This window comes from Mus pahari, chromosome 5, assembly GCF_900095145.1.
Source record: "Mus pahari chromosome 5, PAHARI_EIJ_v1.1, whole genome shotgun sequence".
In the NCBI taxonomy this organism is placed as follows: domain Eukaryota; kingdom Metazoa; phylum Chordata; class Mammalia; order Rodentia; family Muridae; genus Mus; species Mus pahari.
The window spans coordinates 123,120,412-123,131,999 of record NC_034594.1 but is presented as its reverse complement, the minus strand read 5'-3'; the positions used below and the strand labels follow the sequence as shown (position 1 = coordinate 123,131,999).

The 11,588-nt window shown below is 39.5% G+C and overlaps 1 pseudogene; it reads left to right on the top strand.

Annotated features, from left to right (window-relative positions):
• Window positions 1–3,732, top strand: part of LOC110322023 — a 10,914-nt pseudogene extending 7,182 nt beyond the window's left edge.
• The last annotated feature ends 7,856 nt before the right edge of the window (window positions 3,733–11,588 follow it).

The window sequence follows — 11,588 nt, the reverse complement described above, 5'->3', positions numbered from 1 at the left end:
TTTCTCCACAACCTCGCCAGCATCTGCTGTCACCTGAATTTTTAATCTTAGCCATTCTGACTGGTGTGAGATGGAATCTCAGGGATGTTTTGATTTGCATTTCCCTGATGGCTAAGGATGTTGAACATTTTTTCAGGTGTTAGAAGAGGAATTCTTATGCCAGGTATTGGAGTTTTTGTAAGCTGGTCTTTGGCTTTTTGAAGGAGCAGTGTCAGTCCAGATTAGAACATTTAATTTAAATTATGTATGTTTATTTATACATAAATGTTCATGTATTAGTGTTTTTTGCTAATAGCATTATTCCTTATGTCTTTTTGAGACATGCTTACTGCTATTTTATCTTCTTCTATATGTATTTCCCTCCTTTAACAAGAGACCCCTCCCCGCATTTTCTACTTCCCTCATCAGATCCTTGGTATCCTGCTGTTCTCCTCTCAATTGCTTCCCAAACTTCTGACCCTAGTAATGGTCCCTTTTTACTTGCCTGATGTCTGCAGTTCCTCTACAAAATGTATTCCCATCTGAGGGACATCTCATTGCACAGAAGGGTAATAATCAACAAAACTCCTGACAACAGATTTTGAAGGGTTTGTGAGGAAGAGGGAATCTTTGTTCACTGTTGGTGGGATTGCAAACTCTCAAAATCAGTGTGGAGAATTCACAACATTCTAAAAATAAATCTACCATATAACCTAGCTCTACTCCTTGGCATAGCTCCAAAGGACTGGACCTCCTACCCCAGAGATTCGTGCTCAGGTTCATTGTTGTTCTATATTTCAACAGCTTGGAAATGAAAGCAACCTCAACATCTTTCAGCCAACACATTGATAGCAAAATGTGGTTCATATCCACTATGAAATATGATTCAACTTACTAAAAAATGAAATAAGGATGTTTGCAGGTAAGTGTATTTCACTGATAAACCTATCTCAATGACGTGTTATAACTTTTACATAAAAAAGGTTCTTCAACTTAACATGAATAATCTTCTGTAAATTTCCTGTTAAATTTCCCTGCTTCTTGGATTCATGCTGTATAATGGGTCTATTAGCCTGCACAGTCCATGCCTTTCCCTTTGAAGATAACCAATCTTTGCCAAAAGTATAATTCCCAATTAATCATCACTGACATCTCGAACACTGCAAATAAAAACTTGATGGTAGACACCAGGAATACTTTTGAAGCCTGGAACTTTAGGGCTAAGGTCCCTGGAGAGAATTCTGTGCTTCTCAAGGCTATTGTCTCCCATGCTTGAACAAAGAGCCTTATGACCCGGCACATAAATGTGAGGAGACTCTGACATACAGATGGTTCTATTCCAAGTACAGTCTGGTCTCCCTTGGGTAATATGTTGGAGTACCTCAGGGAAGATGACCTCAGGGCACTAAGTCTTCGTTAGCAGGGCAACCCTGTACAGGTCTCTCTCATGCTCTGTTCCTCCTTGGCTCCAAAAGGAGCAACTCTTGCCCTCACCTTATCCTGGGGACCTGACTAGCAGCTCTTTAAGCACTGGTTCAGTCTTTTGGATGTTTCAGTACATTTTGTACTGAACTCTTTATTAGAAGTTTCCATGTCAGCTCTCTTGAGTCACTCCCCACACAGCCTAGGTTTGCTGTGTGAGTGGGACATGGTCTGGGTACTCCCTGATCTTTACTACTACTTGGCTTTCCTGTCAAGACACCTGAGGCAGTGCACCATGGAGAGGAAGAAGTGGAGACCTTTGCCTTTCAGAAAGAAATCACCCAGCTCCTGTCCCTTATCAATACTTTCTATTCATCAAACAAGGAAATTTTCCTTTGGGATCTCCAATGTTTCTGATGCTTTGGAAAAGATTTGGTTTGGGAGTCTAAGGGACCCTTCCAAGTTAGACGGAAGAGAAGAGCTGAAAGTTGACAATATCCTGAACCCTCAGGAGCACACGCTGACTTTGGTGGACACAGACATTGTTATGACCAAGGCTGACCTCATAAATTTCTTGGGAACCATTGCTAAGTTTGGTACAAAGGAATTCCTGGAGGCTCTCCAGGCTTGTGCAGGCATCTCCATGACATAGTGTTGGATTCTATTCAGCCTATCTAGTAGCAGAGAAAATGGTGGTGATCACAAAGCACAATGATGATGACCATTATGCCTGGAAGTCTTCTGCTGGTGGATCCTTCACAGTTCATGCAGACCACAATAAGCCTATTAGCCAGGGTACCAAAGTGGTCCTTTACCTCAAAGACAAAGCATAATATTTAGAGGAGAGGAGGGCCAAAGAAGTGGGGAAGAAAATCTTGCAGTTCATAATTCACAGGCCATCCCATTACCCTCTACTTGGAGAAAAGCAAGAGAAAGATATCACTGATGATGAGGCAGAGGAAGAAAAGGCTGAGAAAGAGGAGGCAGATAAGGATGATGTGGAGAAGCCTAAGATGGAAGATGTAAGATCAAAGGAGGATGATAGCGGTGAAGATAAGAAAAAGAAAGCAAAGAAGGTTAAGGAGAAATACATTGTTCAGAAAGAGCTGAATAAGACAAAGCCCATTTGGATCAGAAACCCAGATGACATCACTCAAGAGGAATATGGTGAATTCTGTAATAACCTCATGATTGGGAGGACCACTTGGCAGCCAAGCATTTTTCTGTAGAGTCAGTTGGGAATCAGGATATCACTCTTCATTCACCAGTAAACTTCCATTGACCATTTTTTAGAACAACAAGAAAAACCACATCAAACTGTATGTTCATCATGGATAGCTATAATGAGCTGATACCTCAGTACCTCAACTTTATCCATGCTGTAGTTGACTCTGAAGACCTGTCCATGAGTATCTATCTCCCAAGGAATGTTCCAACATAAAAAGACCCTGAAGTCCTCTGCAAAACTTTGTGAATAAGTGCCTTGAGTGCTTCTCTGAGTAAGATTCCACTGGCCATTGCCACCTGTCTTGAGTTTCTTCACTATCATACCTTTCAGTCTGGAGATAAGATGACTTCCCTGTCAGAGTATGTATCTCAAATGAAGGAGACAGAACTCCATCTACTATAACACTGCTGAGAGTAAAAAGCAAGTGGCCTTTTGTGAAGTGTGTGCAGAAGTGGGGTGTTGAGAAGGTGTTTATGACTGAACTTATTGATGAGTACTATGTACAGCAGTTCAAGGAATTCGATGGAAAGAGCCTGATCTCAGTGACAAAGGAAGTCCTGGAGCTACAAGAGGATGAGGAAGAAAAGAAAATGGAGGAGAGCAAGGTAAAGTTTGAGAATCTCTGCAAGCTTATGAAGGAGATCTTGGTAAAGAAGGTTGAAGAGTGGCAATCGTAGGTAGGCTTGTTTCTTCACTCTGCTGCACTGTAACAAGCACCTACAGCTGAACAGCCAATATGGAGTGGACCATCAAGGCCCCAAAACTGTTAGACAACTCTATAATGGACAAAATAGTGGTGAAACCTACCTAGCGACCAATTCTGACCACCCCATTGTGGAGACCCTGCAGCAGAAGGCTGAGCAAGACAAAAATGACAAAGCTGTCAAAGATCTGGTGGTGCTGCTGTTTGAAATTACTCTGCTCTCCTCTGGCTACTCATTTGAAGATCCTCAAACCCACTCCAACCGCATCTACTGCATGATCAAACTGGGCCTGCAGATTGATGAAGATGAAGTGACAGTGGAGAATTCCAGTGCTGATGTTTCTGATGAGATCCCTACTGAGGTGATGTGGATGCCTGCCACATGGAAGAAGTAGATTAAAGGCTACTCTTGGAAGCCCATGCTCTCTGTGTAGTTTCTCTGTGGTTCTCCTAGCAACCTTGACTAACCCTGACCCATCTGGCTTTCTGCTCATATCTCTTCTATATTGTCCTTGTGCCTTAAGGCAGAAAGACCTCTTTCCACAAAATAGCAGGGTTGGGTATGGTACATTGTAGTTTGTTTGTTTTATTTTGCTTTGAAATTCAAACTTTTCAGTAATAACAATAATAATAATAATAATAATAATAATAATAATAATGTTTCCATGTCATCAGATTCAAAAAAAGTATAGATCAAAAATACTTGAAGCCTGCATCTCATAAGGATTGGCATGAGTTCAAAACCAGCCTGGACTATAGAGCAAGACTGTCTCCAAAACAAAATTAAGCCAAACCAAAACATAACTGTATGAAAAAGTCATTACCTCTATATAAAAATAGCCATTTTTGCCTTAGTCCCTTAAAAAAATATAGTTCAGCATATTTCTACTAGCATTTACATTGCTGAGGTATTATAAGAAATGATTTCAAGTATACAAGGGGATGCACATAGGTTCTGTGGAGCTATTATACCAACCTTATATAAGAGTTTTGCATATGCACAGATGCGTTATCTGCACAAATCTTGAAACCAATTCCTAGGGGACACCAGGTGGCAAGGCAATAGCGCTTTGAGCTAATTTTAGACCCTCGATAGACTTTGGAATATTGCAGCATATTTTTATTGCTGATTTTTATTGTTTCAATTTAAAGCTTTTAAAACCATATAGAGGCTTTTCATTAAGAAGGAACAAAACAATTAGTCTCTTATTTGGAGTTGGCTAGTGAAGTAAGATGGAGAAGCATATACTCAAAGACATTTTGTGTGTGTGTGTGTGTGTGTGTGTGTGTGTGTGTGTGTGTGTGTGTGTTAGAAAAGATCTCAGGCTAACATCAAGTTCCTGATCTGTCTTCCATCTCCCAAGTGCTATGCATATTTATAGGCAGATGTTACCATGTCTGACTTTTACTGCTGCTCTAAATTTTCCAGGTCTCTTGGTCAACAGCTCTGTAATGATAACTCTCAGAAAAATAACATTAGAAATTAATCCTTTGGGGGATATAATTTTCTTATCTTTGCTTGTTGAGACATGGTATTACTATATTCCATGTTGATTTGGAATTCACTGTGTAGATCAGGCTACCCTTGTACTTGAGAAAATTCTCATTTCTCATCCTCCCAAGTCCTGAGATTATAAGCATGAAATATATTTGTCCAACAATTTAAATCATTTTCCAGGTTATATGATACTGATTTTTCAAAAATACAATCGACATTAAAAGTAAACCTGCTCCTTGTTTTGTTTTTGTGGGATGTCATCCATTAAAACCAAGTTATTTCCTGTAAATAGTTCTCCCTCTTTTCTATGCCTAAAGTTGAACCCAGAGTATTTTACAGGCTGAGCATACATTTTATCACTGGATCAGGTCTCTTCTAAACTTGTAAGAGCCTATTTGACTAGTAGATTTGGCCACAGTTATTTTTTCAGAAAGTTCTGTTCTCCATCTTACCCAATTTTCATTCTTGTTAGCTAATCATAGGTATGTACCCTTAGGGTGCACACTCCTCATTACAAGGCCAGATGAGTTTTTCTTGTTTGAAATAAGGTCATGAAGTTTGTAAGTTTGAGAAGTCTTAATGATGGAGAAGGACACAGACTCTTCCTAGACGTTGATAAGATAAAACCTTAAGATCTTACTGTTGTCAGCAGTAAGAAGATAATGATTTTAGGCTCTGGTTAGGCCATTTGCTTGCTTTAGGGCACAAGTTCCTTAGTCTCTTCATTGTTCAGTTCTTTCTGAAATCAGGGTAATGATAAGGTTCATCCAGCAGTGGGATTAGAAAGCTAAACACATTCCTGTATGAAGTACTTAATGTGGTGCCTGGCTTACAGTGAATACTTAACAAACATTGGCTGTTATGCTTCCCATGTTCTCTGACTCACAGAGGGAAGCTCAGCAGAGAGGCAAAGCTCGGTTCCCAATCCCAGAAGATGTTTCTGCTTGCTGCTCTCACAGAAGGTTACCAACGTTGTTTAATCTGATAGGATGACAGTTATGTCATCTGTAAGAGCTTTAAGAATACTATGAGGACCAAAGTGTTGAACTATGTTGGCTAATTAATAATAACAGCTTGATTTTATTTCAACACAAATGTTGTGCAAAAAATGATATGAAATAGATATTTTAATATTATGGACTGTTTCCCTTGCTTAGAGCAGTTGACTTATTCAATAGTGGCTATATCTTAGTTGATAGCAAATATTTCTATATTTCAGGTGAAGGGAGAGAAAATTTTCTACAATTTGGAATGTCTGGAGATTTTTATGAAGGATGATAGATTCAAGTGGACTTTGAATTGAGTTTTGAAAAGATGGTCATCATTAAGGGAAAATGGCCTTGCACTTTCTTTTTTCCCCATTTTTCTTTTTTAGTTTTATTTTGTCTTTAATTTTAGTGTCTGGATATTACTGAGTTTTCAGAGTGAGTTTGGAAATATTTCTTCCTTTTTAATGGGTAAATTTAAGTACTTTAAAAGTTTGTTAGGACCAAGCAGTAAATCTGCTGGGTTTTGCTCAGGGTCCTAACTATATAGAAGCCTTGGTAGGACTGGAATTTGCTATTTCAATCAGGCTGACCCTGAACTCACATAGAAATGCCTGCTTTTTTCTCCTTGGTCCTGGGATAATAGAATGTGCCACAATGATGGCTTGTTATATTGTCTTGCTTCAGTTTGTTAGGTTTAGAAAATTATATACATCTTAATGTTTTCAACTTACTAGAATATGAGTTCAAAATAGTGCATAATGATTTCCTGGTTTTCAGTGGTATCTGTTGTAATACTGTCTTTCTTGCCTCAATGCATATTAATTTGTTTCTTCTCTCTTTCTTTTGGTTAGCTTGGTTAAGAGTTAAGTCAATCTTGTCTGTCCTCTCAAAGAATCAAACCTTTGAGGTCTGGGCAGGGGGTCCCATAGACACGGAAGCAACACAAGTTCTTGCCATTACTTTGCTTGCTCATCATCAGAACTTAATGGTAAGATGCTATTGCTAAAGCCGCCATGTAAAAGCATGGAGTTTGCAGCAAAGAATCTGACTGCCTTCTGCCCTTGTAACTCGAAGTTGCCTGATGTGAAACAAAAGAGTAGTGGACTAAATTTTTTGAAACAAAGGAAATTTCAAAACAAAATAATGTTATATCTACTGCACGTTGTTTCATGTTGTATTAACTTTTTCTTCCACTAATTTCGATTTGCTTTTTTATCTTAAAATGTTGAGGCACATCATTGGGTTGCTTATTTATTTATGTATCTTAAATGTACAGATTTTTGTACAGGTTGGGTTGGCTTCAAACTCAATAGCTGAGTGTAATCTAATCCTCCTGTTACTTAAATGCTTGTATTCACTACCACACCTGGCTTTTTTAAAAAAAAAAAAAAAAAAAAAAATATATATATATATATATATATATATATATATATATATATATATATTTGTGATTATGTATGTGTGTGTCAGTGTATGTAGTTTTTGCACAAAGATTCTCTTGAAAGTCCAAAGAGGGCATTGTAGACTCTGGATCTGGAGTTTTAAGAAGCTTTGAACCACTCAATGTGGGTGTTGAGTGTGGCAGACTACCTCCTTTCTGGGGTTTCCTATCTGCGTGGATGCCACGCCTACTTCAGTGGTGGCTCACAACAGGCCTGAAAACCTGAACGAGTTCTGAGGAAAAGAGTCTCAAGGAGATTCAGCCTCCTGGAGTCCTGGCATTTCCAATAATCTATATACACGAACCCTATCCACATGCTAGATGGTGTATACTCTCTTTCAATATTATTAATGCCTTTAAAGATTGAATTTATACCATAGGTGAAGTTTCCACTAGTGTTCCAAAGTCCTAAAAATTCCTTAAAGCCAGTGTTCCAAACTCCTGAAAATTCCTTAAAGCCAGGAGCTGGGAATTCAGTATTTACCAAGGCCTAGGAAATAGGGGGGTTGTGGTATTGTATTATTCATGAGAAGGTCTGCTAGTGCAGAACCCCCTGGTGCTAGCTTTCACAAGGCTCAAAGGAGAAGCACAAATGGTGACTAGGGTGTGAAATCCCTACCTGTCTTTAGCTGACCCTAGGCAGAACTGCTTTATCTTAACTGTAAACATTACCTGGCTCCTGTAAGTCCTTTTGAAGTCATTCCACTGTTTTGTGTCAAGTAACTTCAATGTACTTTGACTGCTGTGACATCCTACCCCTTTATTCTCTGTACTTTATAACACTGGTGTTCACTTTATGAGAATGCATTCAGTTCTACACCCTCTCTCATGTGGACTATCTGTCACTCATTCACCAAATCCTCGCTCACCTGCAACCAAGAGACCCAGTTACACGCAGATCAGGGACCCCAAGTGGGGGCCAGTCTGTGGCACATGGAACGGGTCTCTGGTTGCAGGTGAGCGAGAATTCGTCGAATGACAAACAGACCGACACGAGAGAGCATGTAATATCTGAATGTAATGCCAAATCGAGCCTCAAACTTTTATACAGAATAAAATAGGGACGTTAGGTGACACATCAGCAAGGTACAAATGAGGTTACTGGATGCTTAATGACTCTTACACAAAACAGAGGAATGTAAACGCAAAGACTGGCAAGAACTGGGCAATAACACAACTGAGACAAAGTCAGCTCTATCTAAGGTTAGCTATAGTCTTAGAAGCCAGATGTGAGGATTTTACACTCCCGGGGCAAGGGCTTTCACACCCAAGTCGTGGCTCTAATTAGGGAGTTCCACTCTAGCGAACCTTCTCATGAATAATGTAATACTCTAAAAACACAGCCCGATCTACTTCCTAAACCATTGTAAATTTCTGTATATGGGAGCAACTTGGCTTTTATTTTAAGTGATAAGTGTTGGGGGACTTTTCTACTAATAAGTAATGTAGTCTGCCATACATAACTATACAAAGAATTCCAAACTTACTTTGCTAAGCTTACCTTGAGATTTCTAACTCTACGTAGTAGATAATAAAGCCTGATTTCTTTCACTATCTCTCTTACAATACTAGAGGCAATTCTGAATGTCACTGAATAGAGATCATTCTTACTGAATTCCAAGCCCAGGGTTGGCTCAATGACTACCTAGGGCATTGGTGAAGGCCAGGAAGTTCGATTTTGCTTAGGTATTTGGTAAGTCATTGTTTGGAGGTACCTATAACAAAACAATACTAAAGGGAAGCACACAGATCCATTCTTAAGGAAAAAACTGGAGCATACGTGCTATGGGATGCCACAGTTCCAGGAGACTAAGTTTCCATGAAACTCTTTGCCTCAGGACTGCATCCAGGCTTTTGGATTGTCATGTGTGTCACTACTGGAGTGAATGTAGCAGTTGAGAAACAAATTTAGATCTTCTATCAAAAACAGTATGTGCTTATAACTACTGAGTCATCTCTTCAGCTTCTGGCTTCTCAGTTTTAATGTAGGTACTTTATAAGCTTTCTTAATAGAACTTTCATTGTACCTCAAATGTTCCTGTATGGTTTTCTTTCATTATAATAGATTCTGTAAAATTACTTAATGGAAACAGGGTTCCTATGGTAGATTGAATGAGAAATGTTCTACATAGGTTCAGATGGTCAAGCAGGTACCCATTTGGTGGCACTGTTTGCAGAAGGAAGGAGGGTAAGAAGAAGCAATAGAGTGGTTGTACCAGCTTGCAATACCACCAACAATGGAGGAGTGTCCCTCTTTCTCCACATCCTCACCAGCATCTGCTGTCACCTGAATTTTTTATCTTAGCCATTCTGACTGGAGTGAGGTGGAATCTCAGGGTTGTTTTGATTTGCATTTCCCTGATGATTAAGGATGTTGAACATTTTTTCAGTTGCTTCTCAGCCATTCGGTATTCCTCAGTTGAGAAGTCTTTGTTTAGCTCTGTACCCCATTTTTAAATAGGGTTATTTGATATTCTGGAGTCCATCTTCTTGATGCTTTATATATATTGGATATTAGCCCCCTATCTAATTTAGGATTGGTAAAGATTCTTTCCCAATCTGTTAGTGGCCTTTTTGTCTTAGTGACAGTGTCTTCTGCCTTACAGAAGCTTTGCAGTTTTATGAGGTCCCAGTTGTCATTTCTCGATCTTACAGCACAAGTCATTGCTGTTCGGTTCAGGAATTTTCCCCTTGTGCCCATATTTTCTAGGCTTTTCCCAACTTTCTCCTCCATTGTTGGTGGGATTGCAAGCTGGTTCAACCAATCTGGAAATCAGTCTAGCAGTTCCTCAGAAAATTGGACATACTACTACCAGAAGATCCAGCAATTTCTCTCCTGGGCATATACCCAGAAGATGTTCCAACATGTAATAAGGACACATGCTCCACTATGTTCATAGCAGCTTTATTTATAATAGCCAGAAGCTGGAAAGAACCCAGATGTCCCTCAATAGAGGAATGGATATAGAAAAATGTGGTACATTACACAATGGAGTACTACTCAGCAGTTAAAAACAATGAATTCATGAAATTCATAGTCAGTGGATGCATCTGGAGGATGTCATCCTGAGGGAAGTAACCCAATCACAAAAGAACACACAAGATGTGCACTCACTGATAAGCAGATATTAGCCCAGAAACTTAGAATATCCAAGATAAAATTTGCAAAACACATGAAACTCAAGAAGAAGGAAGACCAAAGTGTGGATACTTTGCTCCTTTTAGAATGGGGAACAAAATACCCAAGGAAGGAGTTTCAGAGACAAAGTTCGGAGCTAAGACAGAAGGAAAGAACATCCAGAGACTGCCCATCCCACAATCAGCCACCAAACTCAGACACTATTGCATATGCCAGCAAGATTTTGCTGAAAGGACCCTGATATAGCTGTCTCTGGTGAGGTTACGCCAGTGCCTGGCAAATACAGAAGTGGATGCTCATGAGTCATCTATTGGATGGAACACAAGGCCCCCAATGGAGGAGCTAGAAAAAACACCCAAGAGCTGAAGGTGTCTGCAACCCTATAGGTGGAACAACAATATGAACTAACCAGAGCTTGTGTCTCTAGCTGCATATGTAGAAGAAGATGGCCTAGTCAGCCATCCTTGGGAAGAGAGGCCCCTTGGTCTTGCAAACTTTATATGCCTCAGTACAGGGGAATGCCAGGGCCAAGAAGTGGGAGTGGGTAGATAGGGGAGCAGGGTAGGGGGAGGGTATAGGGGTCTTTTGGTATAGCATTTGAAATGTAAATTAAGAAACTATCCAATAAAACGTTGAAAAAAAAGGAAAAAAATAAAAGAAAAGAAGAAGCAATAGAGAGGTGAGTATAATCAAAGCATATGTATGTGGAAATGCCATAGTGACTTTTAAAAAGACATTTAGTGGAATTACTCACGATGAGCAGCTTACTGGACTTAAATTTCAAATATATGAAAGAATGACAACCCTTGGAAAAATCTAGAGATAATATCATTCCAGTGTGATGTAGGAAATATTTACAGTTCTGAGACAGGAATAATACATATCCTGGACTGAAGACAGGAAAATGTGACTGTAGAACTATGTGGCCTTAGAAATAGAAAAGGTCAGTCACAATGAACTTTTCCATGTCTTAACAGCAGTGGGAGACAGCCAGCAAGATGGCTCAGTGGGTACAAGTACTTGCTGCCAAGCCCTAAGACTTGAGTATTGTCCTCTGCTCTCCACTCAGAGTAAAGAAAGTAAGGGAAAGAGGTAGTGGGTGAATAATTCATCAGGCTGAATGCTGTGTTCACAATTCAGATTTGATAAACTTAGTAAAGCCATTTTCCCCTTCACGTAATTACTAAGC